The 20,990-nt window shown below is 44.3% G+C and overlaps 1 protein-coding gene and 1 non-coding gene across 2 annotated transcripts in view; one reads left to right on the top strand and one right to left on the bottom strand.

The window, feature by feature from the left end:
* The window catches only part of DSCAM (DS cell adhesion molecule), a 646,922-nt gene that overhangs the window by 512,588 nt on the left and 113,344 nt on the right, over window positions 1-20,990 (bottom strand). The gene's annotated exons all lie outside the window — the stretch shown is intronic.
* Window positions 14,312-14,465, top strand: LOC142442096 (small nucleolar RNA SNORA57). The gene has a single exon (XR_012783345.1). It is a non-coding gene; the product is annotated as a small nucleolar RNA SNORA57 (small nucleolar RNA).

The following is a 20,990-nucleotide window of genomic DNA, read 5'->3' as shown; positions in this document are numbered from 1 at the left end:
ACTGTTTTGACAATTACAGCTACAGAGTAGGTTGTGAGATTGGGAAGTTGAGATCTTCTTTGTTTTTCTTCAGTAGTGCTCACTTTTCATGGTCTGCCAGGGCGGATGATACCTTCAGGACCAGGTGTGTGAGGGGCGATACTGGGAGGGTGGAGGGAGAGTGGGTTGGAAAGAGGGAACCGATTACAAGGATCTACATGTGACCTCCTCCCCGAGGGACGGACAACAGAAAAGGGGATGAAGGGAGACGTCGGACAGGGAAAGATATGACAAAATAATAATTTATAAATTATCAAGGACTCATGAGGGAGGGGGGAGCGGGGAGGGAGGGGGTAAAGAAGAGCACCTGATGCAAAGGGCTTAAGTGGAGAGCAAATGCTTTGCGAATGATGAGGGCAATTAATGTACAGATGTGCTTTACACGATTGATGTATGTACGGATTATGGTAAGAGTTGTATGAGTCCCTAATAAAGCGTTTAAAAAATAAATAAAAATAAAAAAGAAAATTGTTAATTACATTTTCCATCTCATTATGAATGTTACCAGAACATTGACCAATATCACATTTTATGTATAAATCACTTTGGGTAGTTTTGACATTTTCACAATATTAAGTCTTCTTATCCATGAACATAATCTTTTTCCATTTCTTTGGCTTTTGGATTTTTTTCTTTCTTCTTTTTATTTTCTTTAGTAGTGGCAAATAATTTTGGTTTGGTGTGTGTGTGTGTGTGTGTGTGTGTGTGTGTGTGTAACATGTTTCTAACTCTGGTTAAGTTTATCCCTTATTATTAAACCTTTGAATTTATGTGGAGAAGTCTATTGCAAAAGACATTATCCCATTTACATTTAGGGAGTTGCCTTAGTGTAGAAGAGCAATTCTCAACCCTCCTCATGCCATGACCCGTTAATACAGTTCCTCATGTTGTAGTGACCACCCCCATCATAAAATTATTTTCATTGCTATTTCAAAGCTGCAATTTTGCTACTGTTAGGAATTGGGTGACCCCTGTGAAAGGGTCATTCCACCCCAAAAGGGGTCACCCACAAGTTGAGAACCGCTGGTGTAGAATTAGACTGACTCATGTTTGTTGATTTTACAACTTGTCTTTTTGCTGAATTCTCCTAGTAGCTTTCTTGTTCAGGCTCTATAATTTTCTATGTAGAGGATTATATCATCTATAAGTAGCAATCATTTTACTGTTTTGTCTTATCAATTTGAATATCTTTTATTTCCCATTCTTGTTCTATTGATCTAGTTAGGACTTCTAGATAATACTGACTTAAAATGATTATTAAAAAGACCTTGCCTGATTCCCAATCTCATGGAAAAAGCTTTCAGGCTTTTTCTATGGAAAATAATGTTGGCTGTTGGTGTTGTGTACATCCCTTGATTGTGCTGAGCGACCACTCTTCTATTCCTATTTTGCTGAGTTTTTATTGAGAATGGGGACTAGATTTTTTTGCATCAGCTGAGGTAACAAAGAGATTTTCCTTTGTTTAGTTTCTGTGGTGGGTCACATTGATCGATCTTAGGATGCTGACCCATCCTTGGACAACACTACTTATGATATAGAATTGTTAGATCTGCAGGGGGTTCTGTTGAATGGAATTTTGTTGGGAATTTCCACGTCTATACTGTTGAGGAATGTTGGTCCACAATTTTATTTCACACAGGTGTGTGTATTTTTATCATGGTGGCTGATTTTGGTGTCAGGCTCATACTTAATAGAGTGAAGTTGATAGTACCCTATCCCTTTTCATGTTCTGGAACAATATGACTAAAAGTGGTGTCAACTCTTTTCTGAATTTTGGTAAAAGTCTCCACTGGAGTTCGTTAGGCTGGGGAATTATTTTTATTGAGATTTTTTTTCTTTGTTTCTTCTTTTGTTATTGACCCACTCACATTTTCTTCCTCTGTTTGTGTGACTTTAGGTGGGTAGTGTGGCTCTAGAAATGTGTCTATTTCTGCTGGTTTCCAAATGTATCGGGGTATGATAGTATACGTTTCTATTATGATTCTATTTATTGTAGCTTATATAACTTGTTCTTCTGTTTATTTTCAACTTCTCATTTTGTTCCTTTGTTAATCTGACTGGTGGTTTGTGAATTATATTGTTCCTCTCAAAAATTGACTCCTAGTCTTCTGACTGAGTATATCAAGGGTTTTCCTGGCTTTGTTCTGATCTTTGTGACTTGCTTTCTGCTGGGAGATGTAGTGTTCTATTGCTGCTCTTTTTGTGTTTGATCAAGCAGTCTGTAGAATTGAGCTATTTATTGGCTTAAGTCCTTTCTTGTTTTTTGATGTATGTATTTGTTGTTAGGAATTTTCCTCTGAGCACTACTTTTGCTGTATCCCAGAGACTTTGGTATACTATATTACCATTCTTGCTTAATTCTAGAACTTTGATTGCATTTTGTACTTCCTCTATTACCCAGTACCTGTAAAGCAGCAGTTCTCAACTTGGAAGTCGTGACCCCTTTGGAGGTCGAATGACTCTTTCACAGGGGTCACCTCACTCATAACAGTAGCAAAATTACAGTTATGAAGTAGCAACTAAAATAGTTTTATGGTTGGGGGTTACCACAACATGAGGAACTGTATTAAAAGTTCGCAGCATTGGGAAGGTTGAGAACCACTGTTTTAAAGAAAGTATGATTCAGTTTGTATGTATTAGATATTTTCCTCTTGTTCTTCCTGTCATGAAGTTCTAGGTTTATAGTGTCATGATTAGAAAAGATACTTTGGAGGAATCCAATGTTTCTATATTTTTTTAGGCTTATCTCATGACTTAACAGATGGGCAAATCTGGAAAATGATTTGTGTGTGCAGGAAAACAATATATGCTGTATTGTAACGTTTTGGTGATGTGAGTCAATGAGTGCATACATATGCATTCTGGCTATACTCTCTTGGTGGAGTGACCCCTGAATCTTTATATATAGTGTGGGCATGTTATCTAAACTCCCCTCTTCTGACTGCCTGACTTGCACAATGGGAGAAATACTGGTACTTCCTGACTCCCTTAGCTGCTGGGAAGGTTGTAGGCGGAAACACTTGGAAAGCACATGCTCGTGCAGCTGAAGGGAGCATCCCTGTACAGGTTTGAGTTTGCGAGGGTGGCACCTCCAGCCTTGGGAAGGGCCTCGGAGGAGCTGTGCTGGCTTCCAGAGCTGCTGACGCCAGTGCTGACGGAAGTGCCCCTGGGCAGGGCCATGTGGAGCCAATAAAGAGGCTTCCCAGGCCTCCTGGAAAGAGGAAAGGTCAAAATAAGAAGCAAATGAAATTATCCCCCCAAAGACATTCAGTTAATGGAGCCAATTGATGGAATTTGCCTGTGCCAGTCTATTTTAACACTTGTCTTTCTACAAATAAATAAAGATGTATAAAGAGCAGTTCATAAATTTGGAAGAAAGTGGAGAAATTGGGAGAGGGGAAAAGAGAGAGAAATAGAAGTATGGACAGGGGTGAGATAGAGAGCATTACCACTGGGAGTGAGGTCCAGATGCCCTGGTTTTCCCAAAAGCAGGGCATTCCAGGAATAGCTGAAAGCCTTAGGAAAAGATTCCTACCCAGGTCCTGTTCAAATGACCGGAATCAGTGTAGTGTGCAACTATCTCTGTACTGCCTACTTTAAGGCAGGCCCCTTCTACCAGCAATATCCACTGCCACTGCCCAAGACCTATCCAGTGCCCAGTTGAGCCTCCAAGTATGTAGAGGGGGCTTCGTTTGTCAGGAGCCACCACTGCAGCCAGTCACTCGCAAGGAGGTTACCAGAAACCCTTCTGAAGGAAAAGGCTGAGTAGACACTTCCTCTCACTACCATTGCCCCTTTCCATGGGAAGGGAGGACTGCCCACAGCCAACATCAGTGACGTTTACCTGTGCCTAGTTCTTCTTGACCTGTTGCTTTCTCTTAGGAACACTCCTGAGACAGTGAGTTCCCCACGGAGCTTTCCTCTGTCTCAGCACTTCACCTTCCCTGCCAGAAACAGAATGTCTCAGGGAGCCTTGAAGGCCTACTAAATCTTGGAAGACTGTGTGTTATAGACAGAGACATTGTCCTTCTGTGAAGGAGCTGGTACATTTGACCCCCAGCCCCTCTCAGTAGATGAGTGCTTATCCAGTGTGTTGTTATGGCTCCATATCTATAATACATGAGTATATCTGTGTATGTGTGTGTGTGTGTGTGTGTACATGCATGCAGGTACACATACAGAGAGACAAACAGACATAATATGTTATGGTTAGGTGCCATCAAGTCAGCTTGAGCGCAGAGAGGTCCAGGACACAGCCCAATGAAACACCAAGTGGTCCTGTGCTATCTTCACACTGGTTATGTTGTGCCCACTGCAGCAGCCAGGGTGTCAATCCAGGTCTTTGAGCGTCTCCCTCTCTTCTGCTTCTCCTCCAGTTTACCAAGTACGAGGTTCTTCACTAGGGACCGGTCTCTCCTGATCACGTGCCCAGAGTTCACGAGACAAAGTCCCTCCATCCTCGCTCCTAAGGAGCATTCTGGCTGTACTGCCTCCAAGGCAAGTGTGCTGGTTCTGGCAGTCCAGGGGACTCTCCGTGTTCTTCACCAGCACCGCAATTCAAATGCATCAATTGTACTTTAAGCTTCCTTAGTCAATGTCCAATTTTCACATACATATAAGGTGACTGAAAATATTACAGCTTGTTTCAGGTGCACCTTAGTCATCAAAGTAATATACTTGCTCTTCAGCACTTGAAAAAGATCTTCTGCAGCAGATTTATTCAATGCAATATATTGTTTGATTTTTGACTGCTGCTTCTGAGTAAGGAGCACTTGTGGGGTAGTGGTTATATGTTGGGCTGTGACCCACATGGCCAGCGGTTCAAAGCCATCTGTAGCTCCAAAGGAGAAATGAGTTTTTTCTACTCCTGTCAACAGTTACAGTCTCTTAGAAAGCCACAAGGGGTCACTATGAGTCAGCATTGCGCTGATGGAAGTGAGTTTAGCTTTCTAGCTTGGCTTCTATGAGCATGGACAATGGATCCAAGCAAGATGAAATCCTTGACAGCATCCATCTTTTCTCCATTTATCAGGATGCTGTCTATTAGTGCAGTTGTCAGGATTTTGTTTTCATCACATTGATTTACAATCCAGACTGAAGGCTGCAATTTTTGATCTTCATTAACAAGTGTTTGAATCTCGACTTGCGTATGAAAGAAGTAAAACGCATTCAGTACCTAACTCAGTTTCCAGGATGCTGTTTGTCTTCACTAATGCTGAATACTGTGATTATCTTTAGTTTATCACACACTGATTCCAAAATTAAATGCTATGCTGTGATTAATGGAAGGGCAAGATCATATTACTGCATTGGAATGGCTGTGTCGGAATATGTAAGCGTTCTTTAGTTCTAAATTTGTGGATTTTATTCCAATTACCTTGGCTTTGCGCAGTACTCTCACAGACAAGGAGACACACAGTAGCACTGGACCAGATCAGACCCAGCCCCTGTGGACCTGAGAAAAGAAGGGAATCCCGTAGAGCACCCTTCTCAGGCGGGTGTCCCTGCCATCTGCAGACCATCATAGCACAACCATCCCAGTGTTGGAATTGTCCTAAGATTATGGGTTTAGGTAGTTCATCTAGGCCAATTCCTTCCCCTTTGTTTTCCTAAGGGAATTTTATTTCTCAGAGATTTTTACAGAATACATGCCCATATCCTGGTCAGACTAATTTCATTGTACATATTGATTTGTTATCCACTCCCCCATCTTTAAATTTCTACTGATATGGTCTTGGGTTCCAACAACACCCCCCCCCCCCACTTACTTAATATATCATCACCAGAGAATAAAGACATGCTGAATTAGAGTTACTTAAGAGAGTCTGGCGTCACATGTACTGGTTGGGCTTTGAAGGTAAGAGAATAGCAGTTTTCAATGGCTTTTTCTAGAGCACCTGTTACGTGACCATACGGGAATACATACTCCAGAAAATCAGAGGCTAGTGTCCTTTGAGGCAGGCAGGGATACCCGCGGGATAGCCACAAAGACCCACTTTCCCATCAGTTCGTCCTCTCACCATGAGGACTGAGATACTCCAGGGCATGTGTAATTAGAAACATTCCCATTGCCCCACTGCTCATGCTCAGTAAATCACCAAACCCGCTTACTGCCATCGAGTCTGTCAGCATTCACAGCGGCCATGTGCTGGGAATTCTTACTCTTGGCCAGTTAGACATGGACAAATCCCATGTGGAATCAGCATAATAACAGATTCTTATATTAAAAATGTTATTATTCAGAAATCTATGGTTAAAAAATCTTTGTTCATTATAATAAACTGCTTGAATCCTGTATGAGGGACACTTCAGAAAGCCCATGGGAAAATTCCACTATCTTTTCATTCCATTTTCCATGAATGTTTCGAAGCCCCCTCATCTATCGAGAGTTATGTATTTAGCATAACTATAGCATTCGGATAGATATGTTTTCTAAACGGGCAACTTGCAGAATAGAAAGAAAAGAGCGTGTTCTGAATAGATAGGACACAAGACTGCCCCCCAGAAAGGGCACCGAAACAAAGAAGCAACCAAGAAATCAACATGAACCCCCTTGCCATCGAGCCAAATATCCCACAGGGATTCTACAGGACAAGGGAGAAGAAGTCCATTGGGTTCCTAAAGCTACCAATCTCGACAGAAGCATTCTGCCACCCCTTTCTCCTGTGGGGCAGCTGGTGAGTTCAAACAAGGCTCCAGGTTAGCCGTTGAAGCCTTAACCACTACACCAGCAGTTAAGGAGGATTACTTAGGACAAACGGAACACCGGCATAAAAGAGGAGAATTGTCAGAGGGTGTATAATGAATGGTATAAGGTGGAGTGTTTTTTTGTTGTTGTTATTTTTGGGGCTTCTTTGTGGGTTTGTGACCTGGATAGATATATATACAGGGGGGGGGGGACTTGTTTTTCTCTCAAAACTTGTTTTCTTGACATGGGAATAAAAACCACTTTAAAACATACCCTAAAAAATGTGGTTGCACTAGGTGCCCTGAAGTCGTTTCTGACTACTAGCGACCGCACCCCGTCATCACCACACTGTCGGACATGGGCCTGCCGTGGCAGCTACAGTGTCACCCCACCTCACCGAGGGTCTTCTTCTTCCATGACCTAGTTTACCAAGCATGCTCTCCCATAGGATGAACAGATTTCTCCTGATCACATGCCCACAGTAGGTGAGACAAAGTCTCGCCATCCTAGCTTCCTAAGGACCACTCTAGCTCTGTGGATTCCAAGACAGACTCGCTTCTTTCTGTCGTTCTGTCAGCTCATTTCCATGATCTTCAACAGCACCATAAATCAAATGCATCAGTTTCCCTTCGGTCTACCTTTTTATTGTCGCTCTTCCGACTACTTTTCTTAAGTGTAATGAGCTAAAACTCCTCCTAAAGTTTGGAAGATATGAAGCATTAGCATCTCTACTCTCAGATCACTGGGTGAATAGTTAAAGGAAGAATAAAAGCCAAACATTCCGCACTGCGTTTGGGCTTCTGGTTTCTAACAGAATGTAAAAGCACTGCTTCTCGCTTCTATACACTGGGGTCTGATTTTGCCCGTAAGACTCTTAATCTCAAAATGTTGCTGTTTTCATTAGTCACCATCAAGCTGGCCCCAACTCACAACGCCCCACAGCACAGAACAAACGCTGCCGGGCTGGGCTGAGTGATCACTGAGATGGCTTATGGATCGAGCCATTGGCTGAGTTGGGGGAGAAGATCAGTCAAGCCTTTCTTCCTAATCTGCTTTCCTCGGGAACTGTTCGGCACCAGAGCGACATGCAAAGCCTCCAATGTTAACCGGGCGGCGGCTAGGCATTGGCCAAGAATTGAACTCAGTTCTCCTGCCTGGAAAGTAAGAATTACACCACGGACCCAACAAACGTCCTCCTCCCAGAAAGATCGGCACCTTTCCCCTTCGTTTTGTCCAGATATTCGCTGAGATGTCCATTTCACAAAGACACCCTCACTGGCCATTTAAGGACAGAGCGCTTGCCTTCCCCACACGCGTCCTTGAGTTCTTTTTCTTTACAGCATGGATAACTAAGCATGGAATATTTACACAGTTATTGTTATGCCACTGAAATGTCAGCCCCAGGAAGTCAGCGCTCTTTCTTTGGGCTGCGTTCCCAGACCACAGCACACTCGTAGGCGCATAACCCCGAACGCCAGCACCAGGCCCTGGAGCCCCCTCTACCCTCGACCCACCCAGCAACCTTCAACCCAGGCTCCAGTAGACCTGCTCCCTAGGTCTCCCAGGCTATCCATTGTTATGGGCGCCGAAAGTCAGATCTTTTCCTGGCGGACTCCCACAGGTGGGTTCAAACTGCGCACCCTGTAGCCATCATCCCAATACACATAACTCACTCCCCGCCAGGCTCACAGGAGGCGTGCAGAGCTATCTGTGAACTGAAGGCAGGATGCCGCGAGAGCAGCCCAGAGAGAAGGCACTGTGCAAGGACGAAGGCTCACAGGGAAGGGCAGCCAGCGGAGAAAGGAGGGAAAAGCAATCCCTCCGGATGGAAGAAAAGGGTAAGTGGAGGGGGTGACGGGAAATGACGTAGAAGCAGAACAGGAACGCATAAGACATGGATGGGGAAGTCCAGAAATGGGGAGAAGATTGGATTTCAATTGTAAATGGCTGCTTGTCACTGGCTTTCAAGTAAGCATTGGTAGAAAGGCACAGACTGTAAATCAAAGTGTGAAAGGAGAGAGGAGCAAAGGGAGCTAGCTAGCGGGTAGAATGGGTACCATGGATATAAGGCAGAAAGAGGGGGGCAGAAGAGAGAAAGGGAAGGAAGGGGAAAGGGAGGCAGACAGAAAGGAGGGAGGTGGAGAAGGAAATCCCTCAAGGAGGTGGACTGACAAGGCGGCTGCCCTCGTGGGTTCAAGCCCGGGCCAGTTGTGAGGACGCTGCAGGGCCAGGCAGGGTTCCGTCCTGCTGTGCAGAGGGGGGCGATAGGTTGGATCGGACTCGATGGCACCTAAACACAGCAGCAGAGAATGAAGCGAGGAGGGAGGGTGAAGGGCGGGGAGAATAAAGGAAAGAAGGCGGATAGACCCAGCAGCACAGAATTTTACAGAATTTTAAAAAATGATTTAAAAGGTCTCATGGTAGGTTAAAGAGTAGGCTGCTAACCTCTCAGGTCAGAGACTCAAGCCTCCCAGCCACTCTGTGGGTAGAATGATGAGGCCGCCGCTTCCATGAGGATGTACCGCCGTGGACGCCCTCTGAGGCAGCTCTACTCTGACCTCTAGGGATCTTAGGGACGAGGCAGAATCAACTGGATAACAAATACGTGTACAAGGGTGTTGGTGTATGTCTGAATGTGAGCATGAGGGGTCATTCACCAGGTAACATGAATAAGTGCCTCGAGTACATAAAAAAACTAATTTGGCCATATTTTTGTATCTATTTTCATTTTCTAAGGCAAATGAGGAAAAATGAAAATGTATTCGTTTAGGACTTTAGGATAATCATACCAGGATAGGTCAGAGACTGCACTTCAGAGTTAAAAGAATCAACGGCAACGTATGCTGTGGGCTCAGACGGAGAATAGCAAGGACAAAGCCAACTCTTTAGAAGACACGCGGCATTACCAAAATAAATAACTGAAAACAAACGGAAGTTCCCATAGGACTCGAAGAAAGAGTAAAAATGAATTCCCCGAGGAGGAAAATGCATTTTGTTCTAATATTCTCTTAATAGATTTTTTTCAAACAGGATAAGAAGATTGAAAGGAACCCTGGTAACTCGCGATAAGTTATGCAAATTCTCATTTCACATCTCTGCTTTTGGGGGAAGCATCGGAACCATTTTTAAAGCTGCAAAACCCCGACATTTCCTATCTCTGCTCCCCAGCTGGCGAGCACAGCCAAAGGATTATGCATAAGACACACGTGATCATGCGTAGCTCAAAGGATCTGGGCTACCGCTGCTCTTGGGGGCTTTGAAGGAAGATTTTAAAATTACTGTTCCACTGCCTTATCTCAACCAAGAGGTTAAACACTCTCTCTCTTCTGCACCTTGCCCACTTACAGTGGGGGCTGCGAGGGAAATCGGCGCTTCTACAGCTATGAATGGATGATTCTTTGATTGTATGTTATCTAAGCAGCACTAAGAGAGAGAAAGTGGTACAATGGCCACAGCCATGGGCTGAGACACACCAGCAACCACGGGGTCAGCACAGGACTGAGAAACCCTTCCTTCTAGTATGCATGGGGTTGTCTTGGATCAGTAGGTTCAATGGCAAAAAAACAAAAACAAAAGCAGGAAACCACTAGGCCTTCCTTCCTCTCCTCTGCTTTTGAAAGTGTGAGCTTCCCCCCCGCCCCCCGCCCCCCCCCCCCCGCCCAGGCAAGATTTCACACTAATACTGTAATAATTTTTTTCAGGGTAGTGTCGCTAACAGAAATATATCCCTTGACATCTCTTAGGCTAGAAGGAATAAAATGAACAGGCTATGCTATATTTTGATTGTCCCCCTTCAAGAACAGTAATTAGGATGGTTTGCTAAAGGTAAAAAAAATGCCACCCCATTTCAAGTTTATCCTAGGGTTCTCCTTTATTTCATAGTACCTCGTTCAACAAACACTATAGCTTCAGAACATGTCACTTAACATAAATCTGCTGTCGTCAGTGATCATAGATCACAGGGAGCCTGAAAATCCTGGTTTCATTAGAAATGCCTTGAGAACTTCCAGATCACTAGCAGATCAAGTCCACCATTGTCACTCAAACACGACTTCTGTCTGGCCTTTGTTAAGTCAGATCCAAATAGAATCAACCCAGAACCATGAACTCTTGTTAGAATAGTTATAGGCAAAAGTATGTTCATCCCTTGTTATTTTTCTGATGAGAACCCACTAGAAATCAGTCTTTCTTAAGTGAACTTCAGAAATGAGACCATATGCTAGAAGACTGTATCACAAATTATATGTGTTAATGATTTGATCTGTACTACGTAGGAGTGATCAAAGGAGCATTTTCTTTTGAAAAACGTATTCTCAGCTATGCAGTTGCTGCTGTCAGGTCTGACCACCTAGGTGCAATCCTGAACTTGGGATGGAATGTCCTCGATTACATGCTGTTACTCTAAGCTCTCATACGTAACCTGTGTTCAACTTCCACTAACGGGATCCAAAGGCTGGTGGGTGTGCTTGAATTGTTTCCAGCCAAATGGTCCTTCTGGTTCCACCACTGGAAATGGATTACAGATGCTTTACCTCAAAATGAATAACAATCAGGATGGTTTAATGTTTGGAGTGGCAAGGGACGGGACATTTATAAAATTCCAATTAAATAGAGAGTTTCAACTCTACGTAAACAGTCAGGGTTAATTCACATCGTCTTCTCCGCCCCCACTTGCCCTGGTTTCCAGCTAGCAAAGCTGGGGCTGTAATTAGGGAATGGGTAGTACTCGCTGTTCACCAGTTGTGTGTAAGCTTTAAACTAATAACTCAGCAATTACGAGAAAAATGAGCAGTAATTACACCCATTTTGCTCGCTGCTAGACAGATGGAACGTTTTCTCCTCGTATTGGCACACTGTCACCACATTTATTTCATTTTTACTGTTTACTATTTGTTGTACTTTGATTAAGAGTAATTACAGACTAGGAAAATATGAAGAAACACGAATGTTGGTTATTTTGTAAAACTAGAAGGAAGCCCTTCTCCCGCTCTATATTGACAGAACTGTCATTTCAGACTGTATTCAAACAGCATCCACATCCTCAAGCTCGTTAGACACGGCACTGGGCTCCGGGACAGCTCTGTACCAGGGGGCTTCTACGCTTACTAACGGTGTGGATCACCGCAGATCCCGTCCATATTCTGCCTTCATCCTGTGCAGCCGCCTCCAGACCCTCACACGTGTCCATCTGGTCCCTATCCACCGAGGAAGCAAAGAAGAAATTCACCTGGGCGTGAAATCAACTGCACAATGTAAAAATCCTGGAGGCCTAGGAAAGATTATGGAAAAACCCCTTGATAGTTTCATTCCATTTTCCCTTGCACATTGTGAAGTGTCCTCCGCTCATTTCTACTGTTCTGCCGAAGCAGTGTTAGTGGTGCAGTGGTTAAGGACTCAGCAGCTAGTCCAAAGGTTGAGAGTTCAAGACCACCAGCCTCTTTGCAGGAGAAAGATGTGACAGTCAGCTTCCAACAAGAGTGCACCCTTGGAAACCAGAGGGAGCGGTTCTATTCTGCGCTCCAGGCTTGCCACGAGTCAGGGACTGACTTGACAATCATGTCCTCTGCTTCGTTTCGCTTTGTTTTCATTTTCAGTTGTTCTCGTGGTTTTGAAGAATAGAGGTCTAGTTCCGTCCTACCTACTAAAATAATTTCATGTACAAGGGTACTTCAACAAGGTCATGGGAAAGAGAATTAAAAGGTAATGGAGACCTTCCAGGAGCTTGTTTACGCCCCTCATGGGTTGTTCAATGGACTATTGATGTTGAGGGCAGTCTGGCTCCGATTACCTTCAAAAGCTCATTAGCATATGCAGCAGGACTTCAAGTGCATGTGATGGCTGCAAAGTCCTTACTGACAAAGCGTCAGGGGTACAGAGGGCATGGGCTAGGGGAGGGGAAGTGTCCTTGCACTCATTTTTAGCAAGCCAGATATTTCTCACTGGTAATGTTATTTGTGTGGACTGGGAGTTTGCACGATGGCTAACATCCAGGGAGTACTTAGATGTGTAATCATCACCCGTGGAGAAACTGTTTTCACTAATAGTAAAAATATCTCTTTTAGGGTACGCCCCAAGCGTAAAACAATGCACACTCCCCGCGTACGAGTCTCAGGAAGGCAGACTTTGTTAGCCACGAGTAGGCAGGGCAAGCTTCCAGCTTCAGTGCCCATAATGACACACTCCCCGAAGCAATAAAGGCCACCAGAGACCCCCACAGGCCCACAGGAAAGCCTAGAATTGCCAACAAACACGATCCTAAATGCATACTTGAATGCATTTGAAAAGTTGTGGCATTGGCTTCCATTTTTTGTTAACGGAGCGGGGTGGGGTGGGGTGGGAGGAGGCACGCTTGTTCTACATGGGCTCCATATTGATTCGCGGAGATGTCATGTGTTAATGCGCTGGCTCACTAATGGCTCTGCCTGGGTGGTAATCTGCTCTGCTAGTGCAAGGCCTGGAATTGATTAGTTCCCTTAATGAGCCTTAGATTGCCTTCCACCCAATATGGAGACTGCAAAGCAGACCGCTTGTTGGCTGGAGAAAACCAGCTTTCACTCAGCTGTCCAGGAGGGAAGCAATGAGGAGCAAGTGGCAGAGACAGTGGGAGGGCCGGAGCTTCAGGAGAGAGGACAGAGCAGAACCCTGTGCCTTTCCTAGGAGCCGCGGAGTGGTATATTACTGGGTCCCCTGAGGCAGGAGAACTGAGCAAGGTGAGGCTCCGACCTTACTCTCTAGCAATGACATGGGCAGGTTGGACAATATCTAGATTGGACTCTTGTCTCTGTCATGTGCCCTCTCTGTAATCCTGGCATGTCACCTTTCTTCTCTGATTCAGAGCTTCCTATAGATAAAGGAGAGACGGGAACAGTACCATCACCTTCGTTTGTGTGCAAATTACAGCAGATAGTTTTAAACCAATGTACTTGGGCCGGGGGAGGGAGTATGGAGAGAAGACAGGAATGAGGACATAGACCACAGGTCATTTTAAGACACAGACTTTTTTCTATGTGGTACTGGTAATGATGGATACAGGACAAGTACTTGCCAAAGTTCACAGACTGACAATTATTTATCACATTTCATAGAACCATGCAACACAAGGAGTGAAGCCCAATGCACACCAGGCATTTTAGTTAATAAAATGCATTGTTGTTGACTTATCAAAGAAAACAAATGCACCACAGGAATGTAACTCAAAAAACTCGGCCACCTCCTTGATTTTGATTGTGATTCGCAGTGACCCTTTAGAGTAGAGGAGAACTGCCCCTGTGGGCTCTGAGGCTGTAAATCTTGACAAGAGTAGAAAGCCTCCTCTCTCTCCTAAGGAGAGGCTGGTGGGCTCCAATTGTTGACATCTTAGAGGGCAGTCCACCGTGTGCCCGCAGGACCCCGCCCCGGGAGCATGAGATATTATAATATAATAATTATATCCCGCATTGGCAGGGCAAGTACATTAAAGCTCTGTGCACCCCGTACTTCTTCTGTTAACTGAAAAAGGCTCCAAAAATAATGCTTTTTTTTTTAAGTCCAGAATGCAATTGAAAATGTAACAGTACAAAGCCATTAAAATAAGCTTAGCAATGCTTTCTTCTTGTTGGGGAATAAGCGTGCAGTCTAGACCCCGTTACAGACAGAGGCAGAGGGAAAGGGCTACAGTGAAATCCATTCCCTCAATACCATGTCTTCAGTGCCGGTGGCTTCCCATGCACCAATTCTATCCTTAAATGACAGGACAAAGAAAAATAAGTAAAACTACAATACAATCAATTCAGCAAGTGGATGATGAATCGCTGATGCTCTGTGAGGCAGACGGGGGCTGGATCGCCCCGCAAGACTGTCAATAAGGCAGTGGAAGACTGAAAAGGGGGAATAAGGAGGCGTGGGTGGGAGAGGCTGCCTGGGATGCGTTTTATCACCATCAGAACTGTGTATTGATATTTTAAAATTTTTACAAAGGTAGGTCAAAAAAGGAAGAAGATAAAATAGCTTCCTCTTGCTCATAAGCCCATCTCCCCCTGCCATATATATGCATGCACATGACACTCATACACACACACCATGAATATCACGCATTCATACTATGCACACACACTCACACGCGCACATATCCATACACTTGGTGCAGACAAACCAAACACACGTCCATCAGGAAAGAAATGTTAGAGAGCATGTAAGGACTTGAACATGCTTTTAGTCTCATTCAGAAAATCATTCCTACTTTTAGAAAAACAGACAGCATTAGTTAATCCATCATGTTTATATTCAAAGAAAAGAACGGGATATTGTCTCACAGCTTAAATAAACAAAAGTCCTAGCCACGCGTAAAATGTCTACTCTTAGTATCTCATTCTGGGATGTGCTGTAGGAAACAATCGAGGACGGCTAATTAACAGCTTTCAGTATGCAAATGACACAACTTTGCTTGCTGTAAGCAAGGAGGACCTTCAATATGGATTATAACTCAATGTCAAGAAAACCAAATCCTCACAACAGGTCCAGTGGTAGCATCACGATAACCCAACAAACCCACTTCCCACTCAGTGTCTGCTCCTCACATCATGACTAGCGGAGAAAAGGTTGAAGCTGTCAAGGATTTCATCTCACTTAGATAATGAATCAATGCTCATGGAAGCAGACGTCAGAGATGACGCAATGCATTGCATTGGGAAAATCTGCTGTACAAGACTTCTTGAAAGTATTGAAATGTAAAGATATTACTTTGAGGACTGAGGTGCACTTGACCCAGGCCAAGGTATTTTCAATGGTCTCGTATGCATGTGGAAGTTAGATGCTGAATAAGGAAAACTTAAGAAGAATTGATGCACTTGAATGATGGGGCTCGCACAGAATATTGAAAGCATCATGGACAGACAACTGAGAGACACATCTGTCTTGGAAGAAGTACAGCCAGAATTCTCTTTAGAGGCACTGATGGTGAGCCTACATTGTATAAACTTTGTACCTATTTTCAGTAGAGACCAGTCCCTGGAGAAGGATGTAAGTCATGGTAAAGCCGAGAGGCAGTAAAAAGGGGGCCCTGGATGAGATGGATGGGCATGGTGGCGGCAACAATGGGCTCCAACATAAGAACCGTGGTGTGAGGACGGCACAGGATTGAGAAATGCTTTCTTCTGTTGATATGGGGTCACTATGAGTCAGAACGGGCTCCATGGCACCCCACCACCACCACCAAGGAGTGCACCCCGGAACTTGCTGTAGGAAATGAAATACATGTAACTCTCCGGTTATTTTCACTTTGCCTGGAAGAAACTTTCCTAATGATATTAACAGAGAACACAGCACTGAGATAAGATGCCTCGAGGAAGCTATGCTATGGCCTCACGGGGTGCTTGGATAAGGTGGACATTAAAACCTATACCAGGGAAACCATCACACGCATGCTGAACAAGCAAAGAAGAGGGGACTATAAATCTAAGCTCACTCTAACTTCTTACAGGAAGAGATAGCTCAATATAGTATTCAAGAATTCTTACTACAGTCTGATGCTCAATATGGGGCTTTCTCGCTCATGACCAAAGCTCATTTGCTCAGACTGCATGTAAACCAAGCAATCCATCCATGGAGTGTAAACACCCAAATGCTTTCCCTTGATTTACCTGAAGCCATTGGTTTTCAAAAGTTGCTTTTGCCCTCTCCTATTAAACAGACCACTCCGGATACTTGATACGACTAAAAGCATCCAGAAGGTTCGTTCTAGAAAACCTCAATCCTAAACTTCAGGTTTCAGGCAAGTTTTATTTGGTTCCAATTCAGTCTAATTATTTTCCCTGAAAGGTCGATCCTTAGAGATAGATAGAAACCACATTAATAAATGTTGCGAAGGTGTGAAATAGCAAACAAAACAAAAAAAGTACATGCTAATGCAATCATTATTATTGTCCTTGGGAATTATAAATAATGGTACTAGTTTTCCAAAGTGTCCCAATCCATTCTAAAGGACCAAATGTAAAAGGATCTTGTACAAAGTTAAATTGAGAAGGTGAACTCAAATCAGGATATAAACTCTTCCTAAGAAGAGCCCCTGGTGGCGTGCTGGTAAAGGGTCCGGCTGATCCGCAAGCTCGGCAGCTGGAAACCACCGGCAAAGATGGGGCCTTCTACTCCCACGAAGAGTTACACAGTAGAAATTCACAGGGCAGTTCTACCCTGTCCTATAGGGCCACTGTGAGAAGCAGCCATTGGCTTAATGGCAGTGAGTTTGCTCTTTTAGAGGGTACACCAGGGAGCACTGATTGGTGCAAACAGTTAACAAACTTGGCTGTAAACCAAAATGTTGTGGACTCAAGTTCACTCAGAGGCTCTTCAGAAGAAATCCCTTAAGACTTACTTCAAAATCAGCTGCTGGGTGCCCCTTGGAACAAAGCTCTATGCATACACTCCTGGGGCCTCTGAGAGTTGAGGTCACCACAAGGCAGAGCCAACCCAATGACCACCTGCTGTGTTCGCCTGAATCAAAGACTTTACCAGGAAGTCAAATGCAAATTTTCTCCTTAAACGAATTTAAAATGTAGTTGGTGAAAGAAGACCGATGCTTTTTCACAGGCTTCAGACTGCATGTTTGTTTGCTTTAATGTTTTCAGTTCTTTTGATTTGGACTCCACAGAAGTCAGTAAAAATGGAACACCAGCACTGGCCATGGCAAGTATCATTTCACGTGATCCTACTGTCGGGTCAATGTTCTACAGACGACTTTAGAGGTTTTATATTATTCAATCCTTGTGGTAGCTTTAGAATGTGAAGGGTCACTTTTCCTGTTTTGAACTTTGGATGATTGAGGCCCATCTCGCTTTCCTACGTGGAGTCCTGGCTGATGCACTCCAGTCTACAGGTACCCAGGGATCAAACTCTTACTGTTGCCTTTAGTCATGGAACAGGCTTCATAGAGCAGGTAGAAGCAACACTGGTCTAACGAAGAAATAATTGGAGAAGGAGGACACAGGAGGTGGCAGGTGTGGTTGGAAGAAGGCAGGAGGCACTGGGGGGTGGGGGGAGGGATGGAAGGGGGAAAAAAGACTGTCCCAGGTTAGAGTTTAAACACACTCACTACAACTGATGAGAGATGGGATTGCCAAGAGATAGGTGTCTGAGACTCTGGTTTTAGCCTGCTTGCCTCAGAATCACCTGGGAAGTTTGAGACATAAAAGTGTGTCATTCTTTAGGTATATGAGGATAAGTCAAAAAGTATTGTTACTAGACTGAGGTCTTGGAGGCTCCTGAGTAGCAACCTCCGGTGCAACTATTGGTCTCTCCCTTTCCAGAAGAAAGAAGAGGGAATACAATCAAAGGCACATGAAAATAGTCCTATGGACTAATGGGCCACGCAAATACCAGTCTTAACGACCCTGAGGCTAGAAGAACTGGATGGTGGCTGGCTACTGGGACCAGCTGTTCAGAAAGGGATCACATTAGCAGGCCCTGTATAGAATGGGAGGGAAATGTGGCACAACACTCAAAACCATAGACCAGGTGGACTGGTCAGAGACTGGTGGAGAATCCCAAGCCTTTGGCTCTTAGTCATCCTGCAGGGTTGTCACTGAAGTCACCCTTGTGGTCCCATTTTTTGCCAAATAATAGGTCTATAAGGGGAATAGTAACACGCGGGATGTGTGCACACCTTAGAATAACCAACCTTTTGAGATCAAAAGGGCAGCATTTACCCAAGGAGCAAGTTCAGAAGAGTTCGGAAAAAGGGAGGACTAGAAATAAGAGAACCCAAGGATTGAAAGCAAGATAAGTAATGTTACATTGTGGGAATTATACAATCAGTGACGTGACAAAACATATGTGTGACTTGTTGAATGGAAAACATGTGCTCTGGGATCCTATGCCCAATTCACAATAAAAAGTTAAAAAAAAAAAAGTGTGTCATTCTTAGTCACTTTGATTCTGGATGTGAGGAGTGAAGTCCAGGGGTTTTTGGTTTAACACGCTCCTCTGTGATCATGATGTGTGATGAGACCGGGAGCCACAAGGACAGAAGAGGCCTCATGAGGCCAACACGAGGGAATGTATATTTTCCGCTAAGAGTACACAGCCGAGCCTGGGGTCTCAGTGATAGCAGAAATCAGATCTGTCTTCGGTTTCTAGCACCTTGAGCACAGAATTTTCAGTAAACTAAAATGCATTTTTCAGGAGAGATGGATGAGTCGGTGGATGAGATTATGAATGATTTCATAATTCTACTTTGAGACACTGATTTCACAGTGTGGCAGAGTTAGAAAATCCAGCACACAGTAGGTGCTTCACAAATGCTTATGGGACAGCTGAATGATCGGGTTCATTCAAGTAAGTGTATAAAGCCAGGCTCAGGCTTTATGGAATTTCATGCTTCAGTACATTGCTTCTGATCATGTTTCAAACGTTTTATCTGCAATTAGGATCCTGACTGGATTCTGCACAAATGTGAAATGCTTGACCGGAGATTGAAGCTCACAATTTAAAACTATACAGTATTTTGTTGTCCTTTAAAATATATGTTTCCTTGAAAATGCAGCTGCTATATGTTGCAGATTTATTTCTGATGCACTGGGAAGTCGGGTATCCATATACTTGTAGCAAATTTTACAAATTGGCATACATGAAAAGAAAACACCAGTTGCATTGTGTTTTAGCTTCAGACTCAAGGAGCAGTCATAAAGGCAGCTCCCAGTGGAACAATGGAATGGACTCTCACTTATATACGCTTTTCTTGCATGCTGTCCCCTTTATATGTCCCCTCTGTCCTTTTGGGGTGGTTGCTTGGTGTCCTGAAAGCTGCAGAAATTAAGGAAATATGCTTGAGCACAGGGATAACAGGCAGCGCTGTGTTCCATGGTTTTAATGCTTCAACACGCGACACGGGTGTTCAGTGCCACAAAGGCTCAGTAGCCAAAAAGGAAGTTCCAGATAAACAGAGGTGCCGATCATGAACCCAGAGCAAAGGATTTTATCACAGATGGCCCCGCATACAGCTGAAATTAAGCTGTAATAATAACAACGCCAGGGACCAGGGAGAAATTGTTTTACTCACGGGGATGCTCAATGTTAGAGTAGTCCTGCTCCACAGACTTTCCTGGCTGTCGTCTTTATGAAAGCAGACCGCCAGGCCTTTCTTCTGTGATGCAACTGAGTTGGTTCAAACTACCAACCTTTTAGTAGAGCACTTTATTGTCTGCACCACCCAAGAATCTCTGGCTGCTAGCTGAATTATAACCAAGGTGTGAAAAGAGGCCTTTGGTGCCATGAGTATAGGACTGCTAACTGAAAGGATGGCCGTTCGAACCCACCAGCTACTCGCAGGGAGAAGAAACCTGCGATTGCCTCTCCTGAAGTTTCCAGCCTAGGAAATGCTACGGGCACGTCTCCTCAGTCGTGGGAGGGTCATCATGAGGTGGAACAGATGCAAGCCACCCTGAGAACTAAGTGGTGGAAACAGATCTCAATCCACCGTTTTCAAATGGCCCGATACTTCAATGCTTTCAGGCACCGGTATTTAGTAAAAGCTTAGATTCTCCAAGTGATTGCACTACCGTCACATGAGGAAAAGTCGGTAAGAAGAGTCCCCCAACCTCGTGGCAATACAAAATGTCGCGTGAGTTCTTCTGAAATCTGCACTCCCTGTCTCGTTCTGGGTTGACTGCCAGGATCGTTGGCAAAGCACTGCCACAGCTGGCGGTTTTGAGTCGAGAGCCTAAAAATCATGTGATCGCTGTAAAATTATTACACTCAAGGTGTCTGCACACCCACCTCGATTTAACAAAAGAGAAAATGGTACGTTTACACTCTTTTGACTTTTGACATCCTTAGTGGATGTGAGTTACCTCTGCCTCATGGCGACCCCGCGGGTGAGTGGCAGGGTAGAAGCACGTGCCATGGGGTTTCCGTGGCTGGAGCTTGGAGAAGGAGCTTGCCCAAGACTCCTTGGTACGAATTCAAGCCTCGAACTCTTTGGCTAGCTGCCAAGCCTGGTGACCATTTTTCAACATGCAGGATATCCGTTTTTTAAGATAGAAGTACTCACTGGAAGCCCAAGCTCATGGATGAAGAAGAAAAGGAAAAATACCAGCTAGGAAATACAACTCAAGCCAACTCTGGGGCTGTGTTTCGCATCTGGAATCCAAAGCATGCCTTGATGGCATCTCTTCCAGCACTGACGAGGCACGGTGGCACCATGGTGCAGCACTTGGCTGCTGAGCCAAAGGCTGGCAGTGCTTTCTCACAAAATTTTCCCTTTTTTCTAAGTTGTGAATCGAGGCTTTTTTGT

This window comes from Tenrec ecaudatus, chromosome 2, assembly GCF_050624435.1.
Source record: "Tenrec ecaudatus isolate mTenEca1 chromosome 2, mTenEca1.hap1, whole genome shotgun sequence".
Lineage (NCBI taxonomy): Eukaryota > Metazoa > Chordata > Mammalia > Afrosoricida > Tenrecidae > Tenrec > Tenrec ecaudatus.
This window is presented reverse-complemented; position numbering and strand designations above follow the sequence as displayed.